Source organism: Danio rerio, chromosome 9 (genome assembly GCF_049306965.1).
Source record: "Danio rerio strain Tuebingen ecotype United States chromosome 9, GRCz12tu, whole genome shotgun sequence".
NCBI lineage: Eukaryota > Metazoa > Chordata > Actinopteri > Cypriniformes > Danionidae > Danio > Danio rerio.
The window spans coordinates 2,150,135-2,170,000 of NC_133184.1; the positions used below are offsets into that span (position 1 = coordinate 2,150,135).

The 19,866-nt window shown below is 38.2% G+C and overlaps 1 long non-coding RNA gene across 1 annotated transcript in view; it reads right to left on the minus strand.

Moving 5' to 3' along the window:
* Positions 1–961: 961 nt before the first annotated feature.
* The window catches only part of LOC141376043 (uncharacterized), a 23,199-nt gene continuing 4,294 nt past the window's right edge, over positions 962–19,866 (minus strand). Inside the window, exons 3-4 of the long non-coding RNA XR_012385100.1 lie at positions 2,220–2,322; positions 962–2,114 (exon numbers count right to left, since the gene is read on the minus strand). This is a non-coding gene — a long non-coding RNA (uncharacterized lncRNA). The remainder of the gene's footprint in view (positions 2,115–2,219; positions 2,323–19,866) is intronic.

The window sequence follows — 19,866 nt, forward strand, 5'->3', positions numbered from 1 at the left end:
GTCTGGTCTTAAAGGAATATTCAACTTTTATTAGAAATAAAACTCCCTTAGAGTTATACAGTTAAGTTTTACCATCTTTAAATTCATTCTCCAGGTCTGGCAGGAGCACTTTTAGCTTAGCTTAGCATACATCATTAAATTGGATTAGACCACTAGCGTCTTGCACAAAAAAAAATGTAAAAAGTCTTTCGATTATCTACCTAGGAATATTAATTTTTGCGCAAAATGCTAATGGTCTAATCTAATACAATGATGTATGCTAAGCTAAGCTGAAAGTGCTCAGTTTTATTTCCAATAAAAGTGGAGTGCTCCTTTAAGACAGCACTCTCATTCTGGCGTAAGAATCAACTTTGCTGATATTACACCGCACCTGAAAATTTGTTTCCAACAGAAAAGTCCCACATAAGAGTCAGGCTTTAAATACTCACAAAAAATGACTTTTGATCAAACTACTTGTTGGGAACCCAGTATTTTTTACAGAGTATGCAGCTGATGAATCTTTATGCAGAGTTTTACACAGTACGGATTGATTTAAAGCAGATTTACAGCCAGATCTCACAAGGAAACGTAACTATTTCACATATTGTTCACTTAATTTGTACACATTTATACAATTAATTTGTATGATTTTTAAAATGAGCCATGAAGCGAAACTACACCCCTCATTGGGGGTTGAGCAAATCGTACTAAAATATACGAATGTGATCAGACCAGTTCTTACAAATTCGTCAATAAATCCAAAAGTTAGGAATTGCCGTGAGATGTGTTGGTTTTACAGATATAAATAGTAACAAGGAATGATGAAACTTCATTAAATATTACACAAATCTTGCTATAAATCAGCTCTACAGAAATAATAGTGTCGTTATTTAGCTTCAGGCAAATCAATGTTGATTCAGTTCAGTTCAATAATGCTGGGTCACTAGTTTACTCGCAGAGAGTTTTTTTTTTTTTTTTTTTTGCTTGAGTTCAGTTATTTTATTTATTTATTTTGTGGTATCATTCAGCTGCAACCCAGTCTTGGGAACTCCAACAGTAAATAAGGGCTTGGAGGGCTAATAATATTGATCTTTAAACGTTTTTTAGCGGGGCGAAGCAGTGGTGCAGTGGGTAGTGCTGTCGCCTTACTGCAAGAAGGTCGCTAATTCGAGCCTCGGCTCAGTTGGCGTTTCTGTGTGGAGTTTGCATGTTCTCCCTGCGTTCGTGTGGGTTTCCTCCGGGTGCTCCGGTTTCTCCCACAGTCCAAAGACATGCAGTACAGATGAATTGGGTAGGCTAAATTGTCCGTAGTGTGTGTGTGTGGATGTTTCCCAGAGATGGGTTACGGCTGGAAGGGCATCCGCTGCGTAAAAAAAACTTGCTGGATAAGTTGGCGGTTCATTCCGCTGTGGCGACCTCGAATTAATAAAAGGACTAAGCCGACAAGAAAATGAATGAATGAACGTTTTTTAACTGCTTTTATTCTAGCAGAAATAAAACAAGTGTATAGGAAATAATTTGGGAAATATTTGAAAAAGAAAAAAAAGACTTCAACTATAAATATAGGAGAGGCAGAAAAAGATAGAGGAGTAATTAGATGGATAGAGGGGTACTGAGAGCTCCTAACAGGCCCTGGCGCTGCATGGCAGATGCGGAGGACAGTTTGTCGATGGAGCCTTTTATAATGCAAAGGCTTATAATTATCTCTCTCTTTGCTCTCCTCGCGTTGACATATCGCTTTTTCCCTAAATGTCAGGAGGAGTGGTCCGGTGCACGGTCCAGCCCCCCGATCTCAACCCCATGATGGCTCAGCTTTTAGCCCAGAGAGATCTCCGCCGGCTCTCCTCCCACCGGGGAATAAGCATTCAGGCCTCAGTGAACGTTGACCTGGCTATTGTTGTTTGTGATACTTACTGGTAAACTTTTGCAATCAATACAACATCAGGCAGAGGAGCCCGGGGGAGCGCCGAGCTGAAGCAGTGCACTTAATCTTCCCTTCGGTCGCTGCTCTCTGCTCCGCCGCTAAACTGGGTAGTTGGCCTAGTTGATGCCGTATTATTGCAGCAGAGGTCAGATGAGAGCTGTCTGCCCCGGCTCCTGATGAATGGCTGTTTTTGATAAAGCGCCTCTCCCATCTAACAAGAGACATTTAATAATGATGAACCATAACAGCGCACACCAAAAAATCCTTGTAGGCTGCAGCGGTCGGGGGTAGAAGAAGAAAAAAAAATGCTCCTTGCCTTTCCTTCTCTGTTGTTCACTGCATTTTCCAGCTCTCCAGCTCCCTGAACAGATACATGCTATTTTTGTTGTGGATGCCTTTAGGGAGACCTTGTTGTCTTTCTAGAGAGAGGAAAATAAAAATGTGATGATTAAAATAAGCTGTGGAGAGTTTAATTAGTATACTTTTACATATTTTTAATGCATATCATTTTCTATAATGGGTTATGATTGTGTGCTGTAAATCATTTATCAGCTTTTCATTTAGAGTGATGTCAATACTAGATTTCTGTTGTTGTTTATGATAAAAGTTACGTAAAATGGGACTGCATTGTGGAATGATGATTTATTACTCGCCATTATGGTAATCCTTGTTCCCTTTGACTGTGGCTTATAAACAGTATAAACTCACCGGCCACTTTATTAGGTACACCTTACCAGTACAGGGTTGGACCCCTTTTTGTCTGCAGAACTGCCTTAATATTTTGTGGCAAAGATTCAGCAAGGTATTGGAAATATTCCGCAAAGATTTTGCTCCATATTTACATGACAGCATCACACAGTTGCTGCAGATTTGCATGATGCGAATTTCCCGTTCCACCACATCCCAAAGTTGCTCTATTGGATTGAGATCTGGTGACTGTGGAGGACATTAGAGCACAGTGAACTTATTGTATATACAGTATATTTAGTACATATATTATGCTTAGCATGTATACTGGTATATATATATACCGGTCAAAAGTTTGAAGTCAGTTGTTGTTGTTTTTTTTTTTTCATGTATTTTTTAAGAAAATGATTCTGTTAAATAATAAAAATACTTAAAAAAAAAGTTAAATAGTAAAAAAATAAATAATAAAAAAGTTAAAATATGTAAAATATGTATTAAAATGTTAAATAACTGCTTTCTTATTGTATGCAGTTTCAAATTAAGGTATCACTCCAGTCATTATTGCTTTTATTACTATTAAAATTAATAATAATAATGATAATAATAATAATAATTAATATTAGATTGATGTGAGTGATGTCAAATTTATGACATAGTAAGTCAGAATTATGATTTAAAAAGTTCAAATTACCACTTTGTGAGATCTTCATGACAGACATGCTGAGTCGATCTTACGATTAAAAGTATAATTATACGATTACAAACGACATGCTAAATTCAAATTATGCCTTTTCATTTTTATGACATTTTAAATTTGTATGTACAAATTTGTATGTTCCTTGGACAGATACATACTATTTTTGTTGTGGACGCCTTTAGAAAGATCTTGTCTTGTTGTAGAGAGTTGTATAATTTTGTCGATAGTTTTAAATAGTGTACTTTATCATTTCAAATCATCACCAGCTTTTTATTTAGATTTAACATCATGCTAGATTTTTGTTGTTGTTCATTTTAACAAAAGTTATATACAATCAGACTACATTGTGGTTACTTTGACTTGTATTTAATTGCAGACAATATTAACAAACCATTTTAATGTGTTCCTCATGATTTCGTATTTTTATTTTTTTAATAAACATGTAATCTAATGTTGGCTGAAAAAAAAGTTGGGACAGGAGCAGTTTAGGGCTGGTAATCAGGTAAAATGGTAAAATATTGATATGATTTAAAACAGGTGATGTCAACAGATGATTGCAATTATGATTTGGTACAAAAGCAGCATCCAAGAAAGGTCTAGTACTTTAGGACAGTGGTCCCCAACCACTGGGCCGTGGACCGGTACCGGTCCGTGGAACAATTGGTACCGGGCCACATTAGAAATCATAAATTATTTCTGTAGAAAATATTCCCCCCGCGACTTGATTTCTTCCACTCACCTCCGCCATCTCATGTGAAATGGACTATGGCAAAATCCACCACGGAGCGGGAACAACGATCGCTAGAATATAGCTCAGTGGTGGTTGTTCATAGTTATAAAACAGGTATTATAGAGTCCAAATCAGCAGAGCATTTAAGGATTATGCATATATGTGTGTGTGCATCGCTAAGTAAGTACCCGAAATCAATGCAATATGTATCTATATGGAGTTTCACATAATCATACTCATTAGGGCTGTAACATGCCAATGCATACATTTAATTCGGCTATACGGTTGTATCATTGTTAATATGTTCGTCAGTTGAAATGTTTGGCACAGATGTTATGTATTTGATGTATATAAACCTTAATTGAAACATAATCAGACTGCGATAGTGCAACTAGCACATGCGCACTGAGTTATTCATGATTAACCTGGATGCACGAGCGCAGCAGCTGTGTTCACGTGATGAACCCCCCCCCCCCCCAACCCCCCCCCGCCCAGCCCACCGTTGTAAAATTGACAAACGTTGACCGGTCCGCAGTGATAAAAAGGTTGGGGACCACTGCTTTAGGAGCAAACATGGGCCGAAGATCGGCAGTTTGCCAACCAACACCTGAGAAAAATATTGAAATGTTTAAAAACAATGTTCCTCAAAGAAAGATGGGCAGACATTTGGATATTTCACCTTTAATAGTGCAGAACATCATTAAAAGATTCAAAGAATCTAGAGCAATTTCAGTGCGTAAAGGACGAGGGTGCAAGCCTAAGCAACGTGATCTCTGATCCCTCAGGCGGCGCTGCATCAAGTATGCTCAGCCACCTAGAAGCGATATTACCACATGAGCTCAGGACCACTGCGGCAAACCTTTGTCAAGTCCCACAATTTGTAGTTACATCCAAAAATCCCTGTTAAAACTGTAATGTGCTAAAAGGAAGCCCTATGTTAACAGTGTCCAAAAGCACTTGCATTTGGGATGGACCATCACACAGTGGAAACATGTACTGTGGTCAGATGAATCAGCATTTCAGGTATTTGTTTGGAGAAATAAACATTGTGTGCTCCAGACCAAAGAAGAAAAGGATCATCCAGACTGTTACCAGCGACAAGTTCAAAAGTCAGGGTCTGTCATGGTAAAGGGTTTTGTCAGTGCTCTGGCAATGGTAACTTGCACTTCTGAAAAGTACATTTTGGAGCACAATACGCTGCCTTCTTTTCCAGGGACACCCATGCATATTTCAACGAGACAATGCAAAACCACATTCTGCCACACATTACAGAGTCCTGCTACGGAGGATACAGCTACTGGACTGGCCTGCCTGCAGTCCTGACCTGTCTCTAATAGAGATTGTGTGGTGCAAGAAAAGTGCAGCTAAAATCAAAACTTGACACCATTTAACAGCCTATAATTGGCCATCCCAGGGCTCCACACCCCGATATTCAATCCTGAACCAGTCAGCTGCTCATTTCACAGCAATACGCACTAAAATAACAAATATCCACATTTCGCAGAGAGAGCTAAATGGTCAGATTATGCCTTCATGATGAGCGTCAAAACAGGCGCTCCGTCTTCACAGGCATTTCCAAACACATGCGATCTGTGAGCCGAGATGAGCAAAGACACCCTTGATTTCCCATACATCACCGTGATGAGCAATCAAATCAGTGTTTACTTAGCTTAAGAGGCTCTCGGTGAAAACTCTCCACCGTCATGAAGGAGTTTACAGTCAAATTAAATGGCATTCTTGCAGAGAGAGAGAGAGAGATGACAGTTTTGACGCGCATACCATGCCTTGCGGTGACAGGAATAACAAATTAATTGGGACAATAACACATCGTCTCCAAAAGGTGAAGTAAACACCGAACGGCGTATATTTTTCAAGATCAGTAAAAATCTCAATTGGATCTAAAAATAAAAAGCGAGACGTTGAGCAGTTTTAATGCATCTTGACATGTCCGTATTATTCTGTCACAGCAGTATAAATGAATCATAACTTCGCTCTGCATCAACGAGTTACCCGCGCTTTTTTTTTTTGTTGTTGTTGTCGAGGAAATACATTGTGCGGCAGGCTGTGAATTATGAAGCGGGATCAAAATAAATGCGTAATGACTTTTTTTTTTTTGGAGGAGCCCGGGATAATTTATTGGCAGAAAATGCTTCACTGGGGGGGAAGAAGAAAAAATATGAGTGACAAACAAAAGATATGAAGCTCTTCTGCGGGGTGAGGCGGCTTTCCAAATGTCAGACTAAAAGGCCTTTCCTGATCACTGAAGCTCGGAAAATGAAGCTTCCCTAAACATGACTGAATTTAATCACTGGCTTGTGTATTGATCACACAGACACACACACACACTGTCAGGGATAGGATCAACACAGACTCATTCTGAAAACGTAGCCCTATATACATTCCTGGAGATTGTGAATTACATAGCCAGATGTACGTTTGGCTGCATTTCGTCTTTAAAGCGAATCCACTGAACATGCAGCTCAACTCCTTGTTCAAGCTCTTGTTCTCTCCAGACTGGATTACTGCAACTCTCTACTAGCCAGGCTTCCAGCTAACTCTATCAAACCTCTTCAGCTGCTCCAGAACGCAGCAGCACGAGTGGTCTTTAATGAAGCTAAAAGAGCACATGTCACTCCGCTGCTCATCCGTTTGCACTGGCTGCCAGTTGCTGCTCGTGTCAAATTCAAAGCTCTGATGTTTGCCTACAAAGCGACTTCTGGCTTTGCTCCTTCTTATCTGCTCTCACTTCTGCAGATGTATGTGCCCTCCAGAAACTTGCGTTCTGTGAATGAGCGTCGCCTCGTGGTTCCATCACAAAGAGGGAAGAAATCACTTTCCCGAACTCTCGCGTTCAATCTGCCCAGTTGGTGGAATGAACTCCCTAACTGCATCAGAACGGCAGAGTCACTCGCTGTCTTCAAGAAACCACTAAAAACTCAACTATTTAGTCTCCACTTCACTTCTTAATCTGCAATTGCCTCTCTGGATATACCACTAACTGTACCCCAAAAAAAATTACTAATGCTTTCCTTCTTTTCCTTCTTAGACTTTACAGACCTGAAACTTGCCTACAGCACTTATTCATTGTTGCTCTTATAGTTGTGTAAATTGCTTCCTTGTCCTCATTTGTAAGTCGACAATGAAGGGGGGGTCGCCTGGTGGTTTCCAAAAATCTATTTATTTTTATTAAACCATAAGAATTACCATATTTTATCCATAACCTTCTGAAGAGAAAAAAATAGTTGTTTTTACCATATATAGTTACTATAGTAGCTTATAGTTACTACTTCTATTGGATTGCAACCCCTGGGGTAATAACATTGTATTAAAGACACAGCAATAGCGTCAGATGCAGCAGATTTCATAACACCCGGTTAAACTTTGTGGCCCATTTCCAGCTCTCATACATTAAAAAAATTAAAAGAAGAATAGACTTGGGTCTATTGGTGTGTGTGCTCCATAGCATGCAAGGTTTCTGTATTTATAACCACCTCAGAGGATATTGGGGGTCGCGAGTCACTGGCATTGTCATTTTGGGGGTCACGGCCTGAAAAGTTTGGGAAGCCCTGTGCTAAATGACTAAATGTAAATGTAAATGAATGGCGGTATGACGCCTTTCATTTTTGTGATTACCAGCTGACCACTTACATCCGAATGGACGGCTTTCCCAATGTTACCAGTTACATCGGCGGACTTGACATGCAGAGAGGAGTTGACCATGACAACGAGGTTTGAATTCGGCATGATGGATGAACAGACGAATGGATAGATAAATGTATGATAGCTAAATAGACAGACAGAAAGACAGACAGACAGGTAGGCGGATGGATAGATAGACAGATACAGTTGAAGTCAGAATTATTAGCCCCCTTTTGATATTTTTTTTTCTTTTTTAAATATTTCCTAAATAACTTTGAACAGAGCAAGGAAATTTTCACAGTATGTCTGATAATATTTTTTCTTCTGGAGAAAGTCTTATTTGTTTTATTTCGGCTAGAATGAAAGCAGTTATCAATTTTTTAAAAAACATTTTTGGGACAAAATTATTAACCCCTTTAAGTTAATTTATTAATTTTTGATAATCTACAGAACAAACCATCATTATACAATAACTTGCCTAATTACCCTAACCTGCCTAATTAACCTAATTAACCTAGTTAAGCCTTTTATGTCACTTTAAGTTGTGTAGAAGTGTCTTGAAAAACATCAGGTAAAATATTATTTACTGTCATCATGGCAAAGATAAAATAAATCAGTTATTAAAAATAAGTTTTTAAAACTATTATGCTTAGAAATGTGCTGAAACAATCTGCCCTCCATTAAACAGAAATTGGGGGAAAAAATAAACAGGAGCGCTAACAATTCAGGGGGGCTAATAATTCTGACTTCAACTGTATATGATAGATATAGACAGACAGACAGAGACAGATAGATAGATATTATGAAGTCCTGCACATATGATTTAGTGCTTCAGAAAGCCGTTATTAGACAAGCAAAGCGTGGCGCTGATGTTTCCCTGATCCTAATATCTGCATCATCAACATAGATTAATTGCATGTAATTGGCCTGGCCAGACATATTAGTCATGAAGAAGCAGAGAACATCTGTTCAGCATTAATTACTGTACATTTACACCCAACATCCATTAAGAGAACAGCGTCGCACCACAGTCACTCTGTGTCCAACATCAGTTTCCTATCTCACACACACACACCCACACACACACGACACAGATAGATAGAAAGGCTCTGCTAATGCACCTCCAGCACAGTGTGAACCAGCCAGAGAACAAGAGCGGGCAGGAAGTGATGTCACATCCACTGATATCCTTTGGACACAAAATATTCATTCATTGTCTTGTCGGCTTAGTCCCTTTATTAATCTGGGGTCGCCATAGCGGACTTATCTAGCAAGTTTTTACACAGCGGATGCCCTTCCAGCCGCAACCCATCTCTGGGAAACATTCACATATTCACACACACACTCGTACACTGCAGACAATTTAGCCTACCCAATTCACCTGTACCGCATGTCTTTGGACAGTGGGGGAAACCGGAGGAAACCCGGAGGAAACCCACGCAAGCGTAGGGAAAACATGCAAACTCCATACAGAGACACCACCTGAGCCGAGGTTCGAACCAGCAACCCAGCAACCTTCTTGCTGTGAGGCGAACGTGCTTCCCACTGCGCCACTGCATCGCCCTTATCCAAGATAATATTTATAAAAAGATTGGAGGATCTTACATTTTTGTTAAATTTTATTTGACAGATTTTAGAAAAGCTGTACAAAAAGTATCCCATACACTTTGCAATAAAAACTGTTGAGGATAAAAACACAAAAAAGCCCTGGACTTATTTGCATTGTGGTCCTCTGTTAAATACAACAATGTATGGCTTCGAAATACCAATGATGCACAAAACAAACAGTCGCCACAGCGGTATGAACAGTCAACTAATCCAGCATATGCTCCACACAGCTAATGGCCTTCCAGCCGCAACCCTATTTACACTCAAATAATATATCAAATAAAACATCCTCGTCCACCATGCAAACTAATTAACCTCATCAAACAACCATCTTTTGATAGCTTTTTTGAACCTCCTTAAATCTTTTATTTCCTTGATCAATTTTGGTAGTTTGTTCCACATGATTGCACTTGTATTTAAAAACATATTTTTCCCCACTAAACTTCTAAATTTAAATAAACAAATATTAAAATCCCAAACCCTAGTACTTTACGAGTGCTGTAAATACTATGCTTCTCAGGCCCCGTTTACCCAAATGTGTTTTAGTTTGAAAACGCATAAGTTTTGCTACGGTTACGCCATCCATTCACACTACGCCGGAGTTTTCGAGCACTGAAAACGGAGCATTTTGGAAACGCTGGAGAGGCTGTTTTCATTCTGAAGCGCTGCTGCTCCGTCTCAGTGTGGATGGGGAAAAACGGAGACATCTGAAAACGGAGGCGGAGCTGCTGAGATTCGCTAGCTGATTGGGGCTTTTGTGTCATTGCGTATCCTTCCCTTATTCGTCAAGCCCCTATCACATGACTATAACACATGGCTTTAACGCTAGCGGAAGACAGCAGACCAGCCTTCACTGTAAACAACAACACGGACTCAGAAATGGGAGCGCTGTTTGCACTATTGTCTGTTTTAGGCGGCATTGCGCAGTTATTCATTTGTTACGTTTACAACTCGACCTCGTCGTCTGTCCACAAAAATATCTCTCTTGCTTTATTTGCCATCGCGTTCATTGTTCAACCGGCGTTTGTTGACTAACAATAACCAAATGCCGAGCGAGACACATGCTTCCTGTTTATACACAAACGCGCATGCCCAGAGTGCGCCAATGGTCACGTGATATACGTTTTTGGTAGCGTAGTGTGGACGGAGATATGTTCAGAAACGCTAGGTGAAACGCTAGTGTGGACGCCGATCATTTTTAATATCTAAAACGCAGTTTTAAAACTAAAACGCACTCGTGTAAACAAGGCCTCAGTGTTGAAGATGTGTAAACTGGAGCTCAGCCAGAGTCAGTCAGTGCCGTGCTGCAAATAGTGTGTGTGTGATCAGCGCAGCTGTGCTTTTATTACTGTGTCATTGTGTTTAAAAGAGGAAGATCAGCGAGCAGAGAGTGAGAGAAGAGCTGAACGTCATATCAGTGATGACCGCAGAGCTCAGGTCAAGCCTTTGTTCTCTCGTCGCTTTCTCTGAGAATAATGTTATTCACCTCTGGAGGATCAGCACAGTTTGAATATTTAACAGCAGCTAGTGGACTCATTCACCTCATATCAAACTAGCGCTTAACCAGGAGCCTGCTGCTGATACACACACACACACACACACACACACAGGTTATAAGTGTAGAAGGTAATGCGGCGGCTGCAGGGTTGTTTTTGCAGCTTGTTTTGAGCGCGGTTGATAAATGAATGATGCTCCCGCCAGCATGTTGAGCTGCTGTCACTGTTCTGAGGCCTGTCGGCTCTGACAGCTGTATGATCTCCACTCAGTGCTGCAGATCGCCAGCTCACACTTTCATCAATAAATATCAGGCCCGGCCTCTCCTTTCCTCGCAGCGCAGCAACGCATGTCAGCGGTCAAGGTAATGGCTTTTTATTATGGTGAAGGGCAGCGCAGCGGGGGGCCGACTTAAGGCTCGCTCGTCCATCCCTGTACTCAGACGGATGAGAGAAAGACGGATGAGGGGGAGAGAGAGAGAGAGAAAAGAGAAAGCGCTTGCAGGAAAAGAGGAAAAGCTGAAGTTTTAAAGGAGGAAGCTTCCGATAAGTGAAGTCTGGGGAAATCTGTGTGTGTGTGTGCACATATGTGTACATGTATAAGTGTGTGTGTGTTCTCTGTTATATATATGGAGTCGGACGTTGTGTTTTGCTGCAGGCTACTCACTTATATTTGGAAATGTGTGACTCTGGACCAGAAAACTTACAGCACTGCTCTGTAAAAATTGTCTATATTTTGTGATTCACGTTTTTATTTTAATATTTTCCTTTTATTTATTTATACTTTTGAATTGTGTTATGGGGCCTTGGTCTTCGACTGTACATTAATAAATGCAATTTACTGTAAACTTTACAGTAACTTACTGGCATATTTGGTTACCAGTGGGACTGCAAATGTACAAGCACACTGTAAATTAATAATTAAAATTTACTGTAAAATCGGCAGTAAAGTAGTGGCAAATTTGGCTTCCAGCAGAATGCAAATGTACAAGCACACTCTAAATTAATAATTACAATTTACTGTAAAATTTACAGCAATTTACTTTTAATTTTGGTTGCCAGTGGTACTGAAAATGTACAAGCACACTGTAAATTAATACTTACAACATACTGTAAAATGTACAGTAACGTACCGGCACAACTAAATTTACAAGCACACTGTGAATAATTACTTACAATTTACAGTAAATGTTAAGATAATGTTCTGGCAATTTTGGTTGCCAGTAGGACTGTAAATGTACAAGCAGAGTATAAATTAATAATTACAATTTACTGTAAAATTTACAATTACTTTTTAGCAAATGTGGTTGCCAGTAAGACTGTTAGAGTATGTGTGTACGTTAATAACTACAATTTACTGTAAAATGTACAGTAACTTACTGGCAAATTTAGTTGTTATCAAAACTAAATTTATAAGAACACTGTAAATTAATAATTACAATTTACTGTAAAACGACAGAAACTTACTAGCAAACTTGGTTACCAGTAAGACTGTAAATTTACAATATCGCTGTAAAGTATTTTTTACAGTTGACTGCAAAATTTACAGTAACGTAGTGACAAATTTAGTTGCCAGTTGGATTGTAAATGTACAAGCACAGTGTAAATTATTAATTACAATGTATTGTAAAATTTACAGTAACCTACTGGCATATTTGGTTACCATTGGGACTGTAAATTCACAAGCACACTCTAAATTAATAATTACAATTTACAGTAAAATTTACAGCAATTTATTGTCAATTTTGGTTGCCAGTGGTACTGAAAATGTACAAGCACACTGTAAATTAATACTTACAACATACTGTAAAATGTACAGTAACGTACCGGCACAACTAAATTTACAAGCACACTGTGAATAATTACTTACAATTTACAGTAAATGTTAAGATAATGTTCTGGCAATTTTGGTTGCCAGTAGGACTGTAAATGTACAAGCAGAGTATAAATTAATAATTACAATTTACTGTAAAATTTACAATTACTTTTTAACAAATGTGGTTGCCAGTAAGACTGTTAGAGTATGTGTGTACGTTAATAACTACAATTTACTGTAAAATGTACAGTAACTTACTGGCAAATTTAGTTGTTATCAAAACTAAATTTATAAGAACACTGTAAATTAATAATTACAATTTACCGTAAAACGACAGAAACTTACTAGCAAACTTGGTTACCAGTAAGACTGTAAATTTACAAGATCGCTGTAAAGTATTTTTTACAGTTGACTGCAAAATTTACAGTAACGTAGTGACAAATTTAGTTGCCAGTTGGATTGTAAATGTACAAGCACAGTGTATATTTTTAATTACAATTTATTGTAAAATTTACAGTAACGTAGTGGCAAATTTGGTTACCAGTAAGACTGTAAATTCACAAGCACACTGTAAATTAATGAATACAATTTACTGTAAAATTTACAATAACTTACTGGTAAATCTGGCTGTTAGTAAGACTAAATTTACAAGCAAACTGTAAATTATTAATTACAATTTACTGTATAATTTACAGTAACTTAGTGGCAAATTTAATTGAAAGACTAAATTAAGAAGCACACTTTAAATTATTAAATACAATTTACTGCAAAATGCACAGAAACATACTGGAAAATCTGGTTTCCAGTAAGACTGCAATTGTACAAGCACACTGTAAATTAATAATTACAATTTACTGTAAAATGTACAGTAACTTAGTGGCAAACTTATTTGTCAGCAAAACTAAATTTACAAGCACACTGTGAATAATTACTTACAATTTACAGTAAAATTTTGAGCAATTTACTGGCAATTTTGGTTGCCAGTCAGACCTAAATTTACAAGCAGAATGTAAATTAATTATTAGAATTTACTGTAAAATTGACAGTAGCTTGCTAGCAAATTTGATTACCAGTAAGACTGTAAATTCACAAGAACACTGTAAATTATTATTTACAATTTACTGTAGAATTTACAGTAACTTAGTGGCAAATCTGGTTGCCAGTAAGACTGTAAATGTACAAGCACACTTTAAATTAATAATTATAATTTACTGTAAAATTTACAGTAATTTAGTGGCACATCTGGTTGCCAGTAAGACTGTAAATGAACAAGCACACTTTAATAATTATAATTTACTGTAAAATTTGCAGTACCTTACTGACAAATTTAGTTACCAGTAAGACTTAATTTTGAAATGATAAAGCATTAGAGAGTAATAGAGCAAAACAATGATGTGCTCATCCAAGTCTATTGTGGATCTTATAGGCTCTATTGTACAGTCTAGCTATTGGCTCCAAGATATCATTTGTTAAGTGACCAAACAAACAAACCGTATGACAAGGTGGACAAAATTATGGCATGAAGATTAGTTTCATGAACAGAAAAAGACAAAATTTTTCAAGCATGTTTCAGTCTACTTGATCAATTAATTACTCTGCTTCACATAATTGTTTGATCTAGAACTGTTGAATTTATGCGAAGTATTTAAACAAGTACATCATAAATAGCAGTGGGCCGTTATCGGCGTTAACATGCTGCATTAACACGAGACTTTTATCAAGCGATTAAAAAAATATCACCTGTAATCTATTCTCAGAGTTGGGAACTGGGTCTATTCTACACAAGCTATCTGCTTGTTAAGTGTGACGTCACGCGAAGCGGCTTCCGCGTCCAAGCGCTCTGAATGAATGCTCAACTGAATGGGGAGACTCATGAAACGGCAATAATAAACGTTTACAAAACAATTTAATGCTTTCGAAAATCACGATCGCAATATATATGTCCATGCCTAATATCCGATGGCCAGAAAGTGATTATTTTTTTTATAAATTGTTACATTTTTGGTATTTGTTATGCAGCAAGCCCAGAGATTGTTGTGTACGCTATTACGTTATATAAAATTAACTTTAATGTGTGATAGGAATAAAACGATTGATTTCTCCACTCAAATGAGTGGCGGCTTGGACCCGGAAACAGTATTACATACGTCACAAACACGTCACCACTTAACAAGCGGATGATGACTTTTCTTGATATTTTAGCTTGATGTATACCTGACCGGGGAGCCGTCTGACAAAAAAGTGCCCTTCTGAATCAAATCAGCAGGATGCCCTTCTGGATCTTTCACTTACTTCGAAGACACGACTGACTATGCTTACATGGACATCTGTAGTCTAGTTATTTGCCTTAATAAACAATAATATACTTAAAGGGTCACGAAACACCAAAACACATGTTTTGAGCTGTTGACAGTCGTATATGTGTCCCACACTGCTAAAAACACTATTAGGACACAGATATCTCACTAAAAAGTGTAAATTGGTTGTTTTTGCGTTATTTCAAGCAATTTCGTACTTCCGGTTTGAAACGAATTTTTGAAGCTGCGTCACGGCCATGAGATTTTAGCGTGTATTCCAGCGTGCAGACTGGACGTCTGTACCGGGGCGTCCCGTATTACGTCTCCCAGTGTGCTGCATTAATGCATGAGTAAGGCTTGGTACAAACCAATCAGCGCGCTCTTTTGTGCAACTTCATTAATATTCATTAATGTTACAGTGTAGACGGCAGAGACGCCACATTGTGTTGGCAAAACAAGCGTGAAGTGTTGCTTTCATAATTTGCTGAAGTCAAGTTTTGTTTTCATTTTCTCCCTGTGAGAGCTCTTACTCACGTGTGGATTACAGTGTACACAACGCGAAGCGCGACAGCAATAACTTACATGTCTAAGAACATTGTTTACCCGAGAGCTGTTCTCTTCTGCAAATGGAGATCCGGATTTGCTGCTCGTCACCTCTTAATAAAGACGCGGCTCTAGTTGCTGGTGATTGTCCTGTCTCTACAGATTTGGTAAGTGAGCGACCAGTGCTCTTTGTTTATTCAGTTTGTTTGTATCGAACAAACTATTGCACCGGGTGTAAACATGTTAGCACCACAACCAAACTATCACCCTCGTGTAGGATTTTCACCGCATTTTGTGACCGGAATAACACACGCGGCTTTCTGACGCTACCTGCCGAGTGCATCTAAGTTACAGAGAAATGCAGAACTTATTTTTTTTCTCATTCGCCGTGCGGTATCAAAAATTGTATGCAAAATACACGCTTAGAGCAGTTCCGCGAATCAAATATCTCGTTTGTCGCGAGGGGCATGAATGAATTCCCTGAATGAAAGAGCCAAACTGCAGTTAAAGTCCACCATTTAATAATTTGCCAAATAATTCGATTACAGATGTCCATGTAAACACTGTCACTTTCCCCCCTGTGTGTGTGTGTGTGTGTGTGTGTGTGTGTGTGTGTTTTGACTCTGAAACTCAGCGCGTGGTCAAATCGACACTCCCACACCATCACTCTTTTGCTCCTGCGACACTCCCCCCTAAACAGAGCTGGACACGCCCACTTTTCTGGCTTTTTCTTAAGGAGAGGTGTGAAAACACCCTGCTGAAACAAGCAGGTTTCATGGCCCTTTAAGGTGTTTACGTGCTTTTATGTAAGAGTTTCCTGTAATTTTGCGTGACTTTAACTGCAGTTCGGCAGTTTCACTTTCACTCATGAACATTTCATTCATGCCCCCGTGACAAACTAGGGGTAATGAATGAATAGTAATCCCTTACTTTACTTATTCTGCATAAAAGTAATCTAATTACAGTAACTAGTTACTTAGTAACTAATTACACCCAACACTGGCGACAACAAGAAGTAAAACGAGTCGTGAGTGACATTACATTCGGACTTCGTGTGCATATGCCTGTGTGTGTTCAATGTAAACAGCGCTGCTGCAGAAAGGCAGATGCAGATGTCTGTAGAATCGCAGTTTTTATCTGTGGCGGCGGCGCTCCAGAACAGAACAACATTTTGTGTAAAGTTCATTCATCAGATATTTTGAAAAGGGTAAAAGCAGTGTGTGTCTCTGTCAGCGCGGCTCAAAGGCGAGCTGCTATAGATTACACCCATCCCCCTGCCACATCTAAAACGGATAATTACATATTTGTGGCCAAGGCTGACTGGCGAAAAAAATCAATACGGCTTTTTTTTTCTTCTTCTTCTTCGGGATGACACTTCATTAGGGAAGAGAAATCTGAGGCTGAGAGAAACGTTCTGCAATTAAACGCTGCTCCACTGCAGTGCTGGCGTCAGGCTGGAGCGGCCATTGATTATCTACTTTAATGTGCACACTGTTGCAAATCATTACGCCGAGAAGCAATAGTTAGTTAGCCTTTCTAATGAAGCGCTAATTGCACTAAGTAGGTTAAGATGTTCATCAAACAGCACTGAGCTGAGATCACAGCAAAAATACACTTCAACATGCTGCACACAAATACTTCAGACACACACAAACACACACACACACACACACACTGCGCTCTCGTTCCCTCGATTTCATTTGTTTTGTGTCAGAGATGAAATTGTATTCAGAATAAAATCCATGACAGAAGAAAACTATAATAGAGAGAGAGAGAGAAATAGGAGAAAAATATAATTTACTGCATTTATTGTTTTATGAAAAGATCAAATGACAAAAAAAGGGATGAGAAAATGCTTTCTTGAGTGTGAGTCGAGTCTACAAAAGTTTGAAGAATGCTGATTTTTGTATTTGCATTGCATTATGTACACACACACTCATACACACTCACACACTCTTATGTGCACAAACACATTTGTTCCCTCGATTTCATTTGTTTTGTGTCAGAGATTAAATTGTATCCAGAATAAAATCCGTGACAGAAAAAAAACTAGTAGAGAGAGAGAGAGAGAGAGATAGAGAGAGAGAGAGAGAGAACAAAAAGAGAGAGCAGACCAATAAAAACATCAGTGATGCGCCTGCAAACACACACACACACACACACACACACACACACACACACACACACACACACACACACACACACACACACACACACACACACACACACACAGATGATTATGAATGAATCATTGTAAATATACAGATTATTATTGTTTTTATTACTGTTTTATCCTAAAATGTTGATTTGTTAAATGTACAGTTTATTCTGATCTATTTTTGTATTGATTTGTATGAATAATATGATACGTTGAATAATAATATGATATATTAAATATTAATGTGATATATAGAATAATATGATGTATTGTTGATGTTTTAATTATTTTATGTAAATATCTTTTTTTTGTTTTGTTTTTTACTACTACTACTACTATTTACTGTGTGTACTGTTTTTATTGTATATGTTACTTTATAACTGCTTTGGCAATACATTTGGAACATTTGTCAGGCCAAATTATTACATATTTTATTATATAAAAGCAATTATTGAATTGAATAGAATTTAATTGAATTAAATTAAATTGAATTGAATTGAGAGAGAGAGAGAGAGAGAGAGAGAGAGAGAGAAGAGAAAACTAAAATTTGCTGCATTCAGGGTTTCATGAAAAGATCAAACGACAAAAACAGATAAGAAAACGTTTTCTTGAATTTTAGCCATGTCTACAAAAGTTTGAGAAATGTAAATTATTTTTTGCATTTGCATTGCATTACACTTACACACACACACACACACACACACACACGCAAGTTCAAGTTGCTATATTGGCATGACATTCAGTACAGTATTGCCAAAGCACTTCAAATATAAAATATATTAAAAAGGAAAAAATAATAATAGTACAGATAAGATATAATGACAAAAAAACAACAACAATACATTTGATAAAAATATAACAATAATTATAATAAAAAGTTTTAAATTATTTAAATAACACACACACACACCATGTTTGTTTTCTCGATTTCATTTATTTTGTGTCAATGCTAAAATTGTTTTCAGGAAAAAAAGCTGCATTTTTATTGCTTCATAAAAAATCTGTAAAATATGTTTTGGTTAATTTTAAAAAAGTATGGTCTTTTTTTAAATGTGTAGTTGCAATATTGTCCTTTAACAATATGCTTTACTCAACAGATGCCCTTCCAGCTGCAACCCATCTCTGGGAAACATCCATATACACTTATTCACACTCATACACTCTAGACAATTTAGCTTACCCAATTCACATTTACCACATGTCTGACTGTGGGGGAAACCGGAGCACCCGGAGGAAACCCACACAAACGCAGGGAGAACATGCAAACTCCACACAGAAACGGCAAGTGACCCAGCTGAGGCTTGAACCAGTGATCTTCTTGCTGTGAGGTGACAGCACTGCGCCACTGCATCGCCCCTGTGGTGAAGTATAAAGATTTGAAATCATACTTTCATTCCTTTATTTTCCTTCGGCTTAGTCCCTTATTTATCAAGAGTCTCTACAGAAGTGGTATGAACTGAGCACTTAAAATATTAATAAAAAGTTTTTTGTTGCCTAACAAGTAAGTTAAACACTCTTGTTTAGGTTTTGATGCCAAAACCTAGCATTTTAAGTAATGTCAAGTTATATTAACTTAATATCTTTAGTATTGACAACAGCGGGGTTTACAGTGTGCCTAATTTCTTTGAGTTTGTAAAATCACATTGATACATGTAAACGGAGCAGTGGCGCAGTAGGTAGTGCTGTCAAATCACAGCAAGATGGTCACTGGGTCGCTGGTTCGAGCCTCGGCTCTGTTGGCGTTTCTGTGTGGAGTTTGCATGTTCTCCGGTGCTCCACAGTTCGAAGACATGCGGTACAGGTGAATTGGGTAGGCTAAATACAGAGCACTTAAAATATTAATTTAAAGTTTTTTGCTGCCTAACGAGTAAGTTAAACAATCCTGTTAAGGTTTTGATGCCAAAACTTAGTATTTTAAGTAATGTCAAGTTATATTAACTTAATATCTTTAGTAATGACAACATCGTGGTCAACAGTGTGCCTAATTTCTTTGAGTTTGTAAAATCACATTGGTACATGTAAGCATGATATGTTAATCCCCTAATGATGATTGGGTAAAGGGGTGGGGTTTAAAGGGCACGCCTTCTTTTTAAAAATCACGAATTTTCAAACGAATAAAATCAAATTAGGAACTTTCCCGCCAATATTTTGTGAAATCCATCCATCTAATCCAGAATCTCGACAGCTTTACTGCGTGACCTCTACAGTTCTGTGACCCATGCAGCGGCTATCAAACATGATCACGGGTGTCTCCGTGTATCCATTCAGCCGTTCCCCAGCATTCGGGCCGGTTCG